This window comes from Nilaparvata lugens, chromosome X, assembly GCF_014356525.2.
Source record: "Nilaparvata lugens isolate BPH chromosome X, ASM1435652v1, whole genome shotgun sequence".
Lineage (NCBI taxonomy): Eukaryota > Metazoa > Arthropoda > Insecta > Hemiptera > Delphacidae > Nilaparvata > Nilaparvata lugens.
In genome coordinates, this window is record NC_052518.1 from 72,909,708 (window position 1) to 72,921,861 (window position 12,154).

A 12,154-nucleotide genomic window follows, 5' to 3' on the forward strand; every position below is an offset into this window, starting at 1 on the left:
ATAATATATACTTTTAAGATCACACAAATAGGTATATAATTGAAATTCCTGTATTTACACACAATAAACCGTTGTTTTCAAATCAATTTTTGGTTATGCAGCACAGTCAGAAGGCTCCTATCTCACTTTCACTGTTTCATCCGTATTTCTAATCGAAACGATAAGAAGCGACTGTTTCGTTCGGCTGCTGCCGCCAGACTGATTTGGATTCATCTTTTCATAGTTCAATATTTTTTTGGAAAACTAGAACTTTTAAAAATTGAAAATGTTTATGTTTAAACTTTTCAGGTGTTCAAAAACTTCTTGAAACCTTTGCCTGTCCCTTTGTGAGGCAGGAGTAATATTATCTTAGTACGTTTACTATATAATCATATGATAATGGAAAGCTATATTAAAAACAGCTATAACTCCCTTGTTTTCAGGTATTTTTGAAAATGGGACTTACGCTGTAAAGAATTTGGGGTCGCTGAATCCAAATTCGAAATCAGAAATCTTCTATCTATATTTTTAAGGAAGGTAGACTTCGAGAAAAAGTGATGAGTCATACTTTGAGCAAACGTCGGCGTAGTTGTTAGATCTGTTGGCTTATTTGTAAGATCCCCATGTGAAAGTACAGGAGAGCTGCAAAATATGAAATATGATCTTCAGTAATATGATCTTCCAGGAGCGAGGTCTCTGCCATGTGAAACTGCCCACACAGCACAAAAAGTTTAAAAAACGTTTAATAAATGTTTAAAATATATAAATCCGATAAACGTTATGAAAACAATGTTTAATAAACGTTAGAAAAGTTTACTAAAATAAACGTTTACTCTATAAACGTTTAATAAATGTCTAGAATGTATAATGCTGATAAACGTTATGAAAACATCGTTTGATAAATGTTAGAAATGTTCACTAAAAGAAACGTTAGAAAGGTTGGTACAGTATGGAATTTTTACAGTACCTACCCAGTCAACACACTAAGTGAAAATCAAACATTTTTTTCAGAAGGTGTCTCCTCCCCCCCTCACCTGTTAAGTGTAACTTAATCCCTAAAAATGTCTCAATTTAGGCTTTCTAACCAACAATTCTCAAGTGAATTGAATTTCAACCCCTTTCTATTTTCTTCAAAAATTGTTTCCAACACACCGTTATCGAGATAAAAATAATGTTTTGCACCAATTAAGACTGACATTTTTGTAAGTTTTCCAAAAAAGTTCACTTCAGGCTTTTTGTTGATCAATTTGGGTTCAGAATTGCAATTTAAACACTTTTTGTCTTTTGCAAAAATCGTCTACAACGCACTGTTAACGATATAATTGACCTTTTGCGCTAAATCCAGAAGGACTTCAAATAAATTTGCCAAATGTTTAAGTTTCTCAAAAAATTGTATTTCTGATCAATAATTCGGATGCAGAATTGAATTACAAACACTTTTTGTCTCTTGCAAAAATCGTCTAGAACGCACTGTTGATTATATAATAGACCTTTTGCGCCAATTTTAATCCAGATAGGGACTTGAAAATAAATTTGACTGATTTTCAAGTTTTCCAAAAATGTTCGAAAAAGCAGTCTTTTATGACTAATTCGGCTGAAGGAGTGAATTTCCAGCACTTTTTTGGTATGCAAAAATCCCGTCAAATGTGCCGTTGACGGGCTACTGACATTTAAAATTTTAAATAATTAGTAATTAATGATGAAAAAATTTGAAAAAATCAAAAAAAATTTTTGTTTATATTATCAACATTGTCCTAGAATCTCAAATAATTCTATCCAAAATTGAATAAGTTACATCATTTTTTCAAATTGGATTCCAGTTTAAGCTTGAAAGAATGCCATTTATAAAATAACCCACCAAGACTTTGAAATCATTTTTAAGTTTTCAATTCGAAATAAATGATAACCACTTTTATTATATTGATTCCAACAATATCAAGTGTCAATCACAAGCCACTCATGTGGCTTCACTTAATTATGCTGTAAAATCTGACAAAGCATTTATTGGAACGGTTCCACTTGTTACTTGTTCCGTTACTACGTAGACATCATGTCGTCATTTTCCATCTGCGCTGTCCGGTGACGTCACAGTCACGGTTCTACGGCACTGCTTTAATCAAGTTGGTTTCCTATATTATTCGCATTATTCGTCGTGTTTTTTGCCACTTCAATTTTAATATTTGTACTATTCGATTTTTTGGAATTTATTTTGTCTTTAGGCATCTTACTTTCTAGATATTTGCTACTTTTTCACCAAACGTTTGTAAACATTTCACATATGTGGCTGACATTTCCGCCTTCCCTTTTTTGTTGCTAGTGCCTTTAGCTAGCTTCTCGTCTTTCAATGGAGTCTAGTCGGTGTGTGCACATTTCACGCCCGGTCTAAACTTTTCATCCAAATTCATCTGATCTACGGAACGTTTTTAAAAGTGAATTATTCTTTCAAATTAATTTGTTTTTTCTATTCTTCAATTGTGATTCAATTATTCATCGATTTCTTCACTTATTTACCCTGATAAACTCTGTCAAAATTGCAACCTTGTGTGGGCGTTTGTCGCTATTTATCTGATCTACAGAACGTTTTTAAAGTGTGAATTACTCCTTCAAATTAATTCGTTTATTCTATTCTTCAATTGTGATTCAATTATTCATCGATTTCTTCACTTATTTACGCTGATAAACTTTGTCAAGTTCACAACCTCGTGTGGGCTTCAATTGCCATTCTTCTAACAATTGGCTTCACCTCGTGTAACTCAAACTTTCAAGTTCATCATCTCTACCGTTTGGAAATCAATCTAAAATTCCAACTTGAAGGTCAGATTATTTGTTTGGAATTCTACATGCTCTTGCTTACATTTCCACTGGGGAATTTGCCTGCTGTGGTGGACGCTTCCATTCTTGTCATCGCATGGCCAGATCACATCGTCGCTTGCTGATGTCCTGTTCCGTTGGGTATTGCGGATTCATTGCCTGTCTGCCTGGCTGCATCTCCTCTTCAAGTTTTATTCAGGTTACGTAAATCGTTCTATTCAATTTTCATTTACGTATGTATTACATAATTGTTTTATTGATGTCTATCTTGACATTCAATTCACTGAGGCCACCGACGCCTATTAATTGATTTATTGATGTCTATCTTGACATCCAATTCATTGAGGCCACCGACGCCTATTAATTGTTTTATTGATGTCTATCTTGACATTCAATTCATTGAGGCCACCGATGCCTATTAATTGTTTTATTGATGTCTATCTTGACATTCAATTCACTGAGGCCAATGACGCCTATTAATTGTTTTATTGATGTCTATCTTGACATTCAATTCACTAAGGCCACCGACGCCTATTAATTAATCTATTGATGTCTATCTTGACATTCAATTCACTGAGGCCACCGACGCCTATTAATTGATTTATTGATGTCTATCTTGACATTCAATTCACTAAGGCCACTGACGCCTATTAATTATTCTATTGATGTCTATCTTGACATTCAATTCACTGAGGCCACCGACGCCTATTAATTGATCTATTGATGTCTATCTTGACATTCAATTCACTGAGGCCACTGATGCCTATTAATTGTTCAATTGATGTCTTACTTGACATTTAATTTACTGAAGGCCTATGCCGCCTATATTTTAATGTATTCTATTTGTTGAGCACTATCTACAGCTCATTGTCATTTGTTATTATTCCTTTTGTACTATTGATGTCTGTCTTGACATTCAATTCACTGAGGCCACTGACGCCTATTAATTGTTCAATTGATGTCTAACTTGACATTTAATTTACTGAAGGCCTATGCCGCCTATATTTTAATGTATTCTATTTGTTGAGCACTATCTACAGCTCATTGTCATTTGTTATTCCTTTTGTACTATTGATGTCTGTCTTGACATTCAATTCACTGAGGCCACTGACGCCTATTAATTGTTCAATTGATGTCTAACTTGACATTTAATTTACTGAAGGCCTATGCCGCCTATATTTTAATGTATTCTATTTGTTGAGCACTATCTACAGCTTATTGTCATTTATTATTATTCCTTTTGTAAATCATTGTCATTTATTATTATTCCTCTTGTAAATCATTAAGATTGAATTTTTGCAGCAGTAGCTTTTTCATTATAGCACTCAATTTATATTCGCAATTCAGGTATCATTAATATTACCTTTTCGATTATTGTCAGGCTTCAATGGTCATTAATGTCATTGACCTAATCTCATTTAAATTTTGTATTTCTCTAACGTTTTTTATCATATGGTAATTATTCCAAGATTTCTCAACTCAATCTACTTGCAATTGTTTTTGTATGTGGCCATCTGCCTATTATTATTTTATTATTATTAAATCTTATCTTGTTGACTCATTTAGTCTTTTATTGGCGTACTTACCACACTTCAAGCTATCAGTATTTTTATGCACAGAATTCAAAGATTTATTTGTAGATATTAATACCAACTATCATTCACAGTCCACTGCCCTGACCTTGGATTCTGTCATATGCTTAATATAATGTAAATTATCCTAAAAACACGGAATCTATGAATTCTCCAATATTCAAATATCGCACAAAATTTTATTCAAGCATGCGCAATGAAACTGCTCAACTCAAAGAACATACCAACGGCCAACGGTAACCTTAACCTCACATTTTTAAAGCCGTGAGTGGATGTGATGTGTTCATCTTGCAATTTCTGTGATATCTATCCGTTGAATGATTGAAAGGTAAGTTAAACATTTACAAATTATTTATTATATTATGTATTCATGTATATGATACATGAAACAAATTTTACTCATATAGCCTACTCTTCAAATTGTTACCTTTATAGTTTTCTGTGATTGTGTTAGGCAAGCATAAAATTAACCTATGCTGAAAACCTTACCTTGTGGTATAGTCTCTATTATTTATTTGTAAAGTTGAAAAAATAAACCATATTATATTACCATCTTTCATAATATATCATCTTATTTAATATATTGAAAACATGAAGAACCTAATATATAACCTATAAACTTGAGTGTTGATAGGAAATGACAATGGGTAATATGGCAAGGCAGAACATCTAAAAGGATTTCTCTGCCAATGAGAGCCATCTATGAATAAATAAATAAATTTAATAGGCTTATATTTCATTCTCAAAAATAGACTATGCTTTGATTAGAAGTCATCAACTACAAACTTTCAAGCTAAACTTTACTAAACCAGCCTAACTTGGGCTAAGTTACCAAAAACCTGCCCAGTTGGTTGTTGGTTGTTTTCAAAGTGGGCACATATGTTATTCAATTTCTGAAAAGAAAATTCTGAAATTATAACACAGTAGGTACACATTTTTATTGCTAATTAGAAAAGAATAACTAAAATCCATCTTGAGTTACTCACATCACTGAGTTTAGTAATTCAAAGATCTGTGAATTCTTGATTTATAGACTAGGTTAGGTAGGCAGTTCAAACTGATACTCTAAAAACAGAAATTTAGTTTAAACTAAAAAAAAGGTTTGAGCTTTAGCTTAAACTTATACTGTGTAAACGGGCCTTAATAGTATATCAGTGTTATTCTATGTCATTTGAAATTGATTTATTTTCCTTCATTAGAATCTTCAATGAGTTGACTTGTTCCACAATCTTCCCCAACTTTTTTTATACAGATCAAGTTCTTAGCATGAGTAGGTATATTTATTATACAGAGTGAGTCATATGTATGGGAGCCCTTCAATAAGTTGGAGAATGTTGTATTTGTAGATATAAAAAGGGTGTTTACTGGCACCGCATGGTTTTAAAAAAGCCACAAATTTTTGAATTTTGATCAAAAACTTTATTTTTCCACACAATGTGTTCTACAAACTTTGAGAAAATTACAAGTTTCATGTTTGTAGAACACATTGTGTGAAAAAATAAAATTTTTGTTCAAAATTTGAGAATTTGTGGTTTTTTAAAACCATGCGGTTCCCAGTGAACACCCTTTTTTGTAAATTTCAGGATTTACAATGTTATTCTACCTCTTGACATATAACTGAATTCCAATCCCTCATAAGGGGATGACTTAGGGATTGTAACTCGAATATTTTTAATGTAAACACCCATTGGTGATACATCATTTTAAAGACCTCTTCAAAACAAGAAAGATGACATCAATAGAAATGCTCTTTGATACTTTCATCCAAAATGAATTTTCAAAAGGTAGAGTATAGAGTATCCTGAAAGTTACAGTAATATCCACAATAGTCTCCAAGTTATTGAAGGGTTCCCAATACATATGACTCACACTGTATATATTCATATAGCCTATAATATCCAATCTTAAACTCATCTAAATCACATCTCTACTAACTTCAATCCCACTAAATTTTTCTTCTGGAAAAATATATATACATTACATGGCAGTTTTCAATTTAAAAATTATTGTTTTTCACAGTGGGTTATAAATTTTTGTTTTCAGGTGCAGTGTGGAACATCAAGTCTACTTCCAGTGCCCCAAATGAAGAAATCCATATAATAATCCAAAATTGGTTCTGATTCTCCAAAGACCGTGATGGAGGTCGAGAAAAACGGAGAAATGATCCAGCACCCAATCACATGTAACTAGGCCAAGTGCCAATAAGTAAATTTTTAGAGAATCTCAAACATCCATAATCTTTTTTGTAATAATTTTACAATATACAGACTTTTCATGCATTTAATATTCACTTTCTTTATTTCACACTACAGAGAGACTGTATAATAACACTGTGGCCATTTGTTCTCTCAGCATTTTGATTGCTGGCTAGCTTTTTCAAATCCACCATACTTTCACCATAATTTAGCCTTCTCAAACAAATGGCCAAATTGTGATTATAGTCTCTTTATTCTATACTAAATAAGCCTCTCTGTTACATTTAGTTCATGTTCTATACAGCTAGTGCTTCTACTAAAACAAAACCAATTTTTACTTTCCTTGCCCTATTACCATAGGTAAGGGAAGTATTGCTTTCCAAAAAAATTGAGGTACCCCAATTTATGAATTTCTCTATACGTTTCAAGGTTCCCTGAGTCCATAAAAGTGGTTTTGGGTATTGGTATGTGTGTATGAGTGTCTGTGTACACGATATCTCATCTCCCAATTAACGGAATGGCTTGAAATTTGGAACTTAAGGTCTTTACAATATAAGGATCCGACACGAACTATTTCTATCAAATGTAATTCAAGATGGCGACGAAAATTGCAAAAATGTTGTCAAAAACAGGGTTTTCACGATTTTCTCGTGAACGTCACCAACGATTTTGATTAAATTTATACCTAAAATAGACATTGTTAAGCTCTATCAACAGCCACAAGTCCCATATCTGTGAAAATTTCAGGAGTTCCGCCTCATCTATGCAAAGTTTGATTTCAGATTCACAATTATCAGGCTTCAGATACAATTATTCAAACAAACATTTTCAAGTGGAAAAGATTGAGCATAAAAATCTACTATTAATGTTCAGTAACATTTTCACATAACATTGAAAATAAACTCGAGATTCGAGAAAATTTGATTATTCAATTGCAAACTGTTGGCAACTGTTGATTCTATATTTATCATTCACTATGAAGAGATAGCAGACATCATGTGTCTCCAGCGTTATTGTCCTGTCACCAGCTGGCTCAGATCTTTGAATAGTAGACTTGAGATCCACGTGAACACTACCGTCTGGTTATCTTTATCTGGTTATTTTTCATAACGGCAAGGAAAGTTGTGTGAGTGCGCCACTCCAGATTTTTTGAAATGTCAATACTGTATCTATTGCAATTTTTATTGGTATTCCAATTACAGTCAACATTTTTGTTTGAATGTATACATAACTTTTGTATATTCAGTTTTTAAAATTAAAAAGTGGTTAGATGTAGTGTGATAAGCAGTTTATAAAAGTGTTTTACTGTAACATGGTAATGAAAAAATATTTATTTTGTATTTCATCATTCAATATAATAAATAATAGTTTATAAACTATAAACATATAATATTATATATGTAATAAATATATAGTTTATTAAACTATATAATAGTTTCAAGTTCTGTTTCTTACAGACATAAAATATTTTTGAAATTTTAGCTAAACAATGGCAGAGTATATTGAATTACCATGGTAATTCGGTTGTAACCATTTCAGTTTTTTAAACTACTTTCATCATAATAATTTTTGTGGATCAAAATTGAAGTAATATGGGTTTTATTGTGTGTTTTTATTGCACTTTACCAATGTACCGCATTGCACGGTAATATTTCTGTTACATGAAATCATATGTAAATAAATGGAAATATGATTTCGTATTTTCATCTCTTTCCAAATGATTTTAGAAATATTACCATGTAATTAATAAGGTACCGGTTCAAAAGTATGGCTAATTCAACGTCTGTTGATAGTTGAAAATAATGGTTACCACGATGTTTTTTCAACTATTATTCAACGTTGAAAATAATGTGGAAACGGCGGACATTTGTTCGTGTTTTCAATGTTAAGGTATCACGTGTTTCCAACTTTATTTCAACGTTTCTGTGCTACCTGGGAAAGAATCGAATGCTTAACTAATGGTTGATTATAATGTTCATCAAAACGTTGATATAACGTTTATTGAAATGTTGACTGTAATGTTTATCAAAACGTTGATATAATGTTTATCAAAGCGTTGATATAACGTTTATTGAAAGTTGACTGTAATGTTTATCAAAACGTTGATATAACGTTTATCAAAATGTTGAATACAACGTTTAAATAAATGTTTATTAAACGTAAAGGTCAGTACCAAACTAAAGGTTGAATAAACGTTTAGAAAACATTATGGCCAACAACATACAACGTTGTCTAAACGTTTCAAATGTTTAAGAGATAACGTTTATTAAACGTTTTATAAACATCAGTGTGCTGTGTGGGTGGCCTAGTGTTGAAAAGTGTAGTAAAAAGCATATATATGCAGTACATATATAAATCATGAACAATAGGGAAATGTGTCTGTAAAGAAATATGTCAACTCATTAAATCCATTGTACCATTGATGGTATTGTATGTAATTATTCCAATTCTCTCTTCACTCCAGTAGTACAATGCACACTCAGCTTCAATTAATGATGTATTATTATTTTTTCTCTTCAAAGCATTGGTGTGTTGTTCTGTGAATACCAAGTACGTATTATTTTATATCAATGGAGAGGTCTTTTCATGCACTACAAATTCGATCAATAACATTTTTTTCGTTGAACGCTTCCATAATTGTTTATAGAATAAAATTAAAGTATATGTAATCGTAAATAATATTATACTATTTCGGTTTGTACACGGATAACATGCAAACAGTGGCAGCTACGATGAAAGTTTATGACTTTAATTGTAGATAATAATATGAGAAAGCCATCAACATCAATTACGTTCCAATATTCCCATTAGAACTGGAGATATGGACAATTCAAGTAACGCTTGCAATATAAAGCCTTGAGACGGCTATGGCGGGGTATTTAACCAGAGAGTTGGGGGGTCAAACACGCTCCCACTCTGCATTCAGCTAAGAGCAAGGCTGCTCTATCAAATTCTATCCTCACTGGTTGTAAGATGTAAGTTAAGACCATATAATAGAGAAACAATAGCGTATTGTGCTATGCTATTGTTTCTCTATGGTTAAGACTGTTAGCCCCCGTACCTGATGTCACCAAATTTCCGGTTTAATCCATGTAGTATGTTATTCTAATCACAAACATGAAACATTAACCAACTGTCAGTCACTATTGTTTTCAAAATGAAACAAGCTTCCGTGAATAAGTGCAAGAGCTGGTAACATTCAATGCTTTATAGGCGATTTGTCAACTCCAATAACAAAATTCAAGATTTGAAATTTTTGATTGCAGCAAACTCTTTTTGTATCCAATATCAAAAATTATCAAGAACATTTATAACAAAGCCTGCATATTGCCATTTCAAAGCAAAAACCTAAATCCCTAACCACCTTTAAATCATTAAAAAAAACTCAACCTGAACCCCACAGCATATTGTAATTTCAAAGGAAAATCATAACCCCTAACCTACCCTTTTACCTTTGAAACATCAATATCAATGGACATAAATCTTGATAAAAACTCAACCCCCTCGCCATCCCTTCTACCATTAAAACATCAATAAATATAACCACCTTTAGGCCTACCTAAACTCGTATTCCAGCATATTGCAATTTCAAAGCAAAAATCTAACCCCCAACCTACCTACACTTTTACTCATGAAACATTAATGAACATAACCCAACCTGAACCCCAATCTAAACTGGATCCCAACAACTTCCAGCATATTATTGCAATTCCAAAGCAAAAAACCAACTCCCTAACCTATCCTTTTATTTTAATCATAACTCAACCTGGACTCTAACCCCATCAAGCACATTATTATCATTCATAAGAAAAAATCCAACCACCTAACCCACCCTCTTACCTTTGAAATACAAATGAACATAAGTTTCCAGGTCATTTTACTATTGATTCATGTCAGTTCTACGCTTTTATAGTTCTACACACTTGAAAAATTGTTGTTAGATTATGATAGAAACATAACTGAGTGATAAAATATTCGATCCAAGTTATTTTCTTGTAATTGATAAGTTTTTACACACATACCAATTGCAGTATACTGTACTATAGAAGGGTTCTTAAAAAAACTTAATCTTAACACGTTGAGTGCGGCTGCAAAAAGCAGGCATATGCTATACATACAGGTCTCCTATAAAGTGAGGTGCACGTTAAAATGGCAGTGGAGAAAGATAGAACAACGTTGCGGAACCTTTGTCTTGTCAATGCCTTTTATAGACATTAGCTGATAAAGGCTTATTGATGTAATATTAACTGTTGAAATAATCAATTATATTTTATCGAGCAATAAATTATATTTTTAACAATTCCATAATGAATTAAAAAAATAAATAATAATTAAATAGTTTTATTTCCATCATAAATTTCATTTGACATTCATTTTAAGTTTTGGCAATTAAGATGAAATATTTTGTGAATTAATTATTAATTCTACATTGTTAAAAGACGATGCGGCAACAGAGCAAAGTGATAAAGAGATAGCTCTATCCGTTTTGTTGAATGATAGACAAGGATGGCAATAGCATTGCTAATTAAACACTGCCATTATAACGTGGATCTCACTATAGTTCCTGTAGCTCTCTGGTTTCTGATAGGTTTCTGGTAGGTCTCCCGGTTTCTGTATCTCTGTATTTCTGTAACATCTCGACGATATCACCTTCTACAAGTCAATCTGTTAATCATTTCAAGTCATGAAGGCTGGAACTGTTTACAGTATGAATGCATCTACTTAAATCCTCCATAGCCCGCGTCCCGAGCGTTTCTGAAGCACTGGAGGCTGTATTCCGAAGATTCTTGACTACAGTTGATTTTACTGTTTTTTCACCTCTATTATGAGCCATTAAAAGCCATATAATACAGTACAGAAAAAAAATATTAATGTAAGATGAACTTGAGTCAGGTTAACTCTAAATTGCATCCAATCAACAGCATTATTGTGTTGGCTATGGTACACTGTGTAGGCTATTGGTGATGAAAATCCATACTAATTTGTCATTACATGATTGCTTCAAAGATATTATACTTTGAATATTAATTAATACTATACAGAAATATAAATGAAATTTGAAAAATGAGTGCCATCAATGGAAATAGAAGGATACGTTACAATAGTCAACCGCATGAAAATAGTCCGATGGAAATTGGAACAGAGTGCAACGTTGCCAAATCAGAGTTGATCAACGTTGTCCACCAGCTGATTGAAAAAGAAGGAAGTTGATCAATATTTGTATAGTCTTCACCTGACGAATTAGCAACGTCTATTGGTACAAAGGATGAGGGGGACTCATATGTTGCAATTTGAAATGAAATGAAATGGAAAAGATTTTTTCCTACAGATACCTTGAAAAGTGGCCATTCCTGCACTGATTACAGAACGCAAAGAATCACTTTTCCGCTCTAGTGCGGGAAAAAATTTTTCTGCACTCCAGATTTGCAACATGGCAACACAAAATAGTTGGTGGGTTATATGGAGGATTAGTGCACGAAAACAAAAATTAAGTTGGTAACAATGACTGTGGTTAGATTTAGATGAGAATCATTTCAATGGCTACCCTACATTTATGATAAAATCCCAATCTAGAAA

The 12,154-nt window shown here is 32.5% G+C and overlaps 1 long non-coding RNA gene across 1 annotated transcript; it reads left to right on the plus strand.

Moving 5' to 3' along the window:
• The first annotated feature begins 4,613 nt into the window (after positions 1-4,613).
• LOC120354432 lies at positions 4,614-6,666 on the plus strand. Its single transcript, XR_005573013.1, has 2 exons — positions 4,614-4,710; positions 6,426-6,666. It is a non-coding gene; the product is annotated as an uncharacterized LOC120354432 (long non-coding RNA).
• Positions 6,667-12,154: the final 5,488 nt, after the last annotated feature.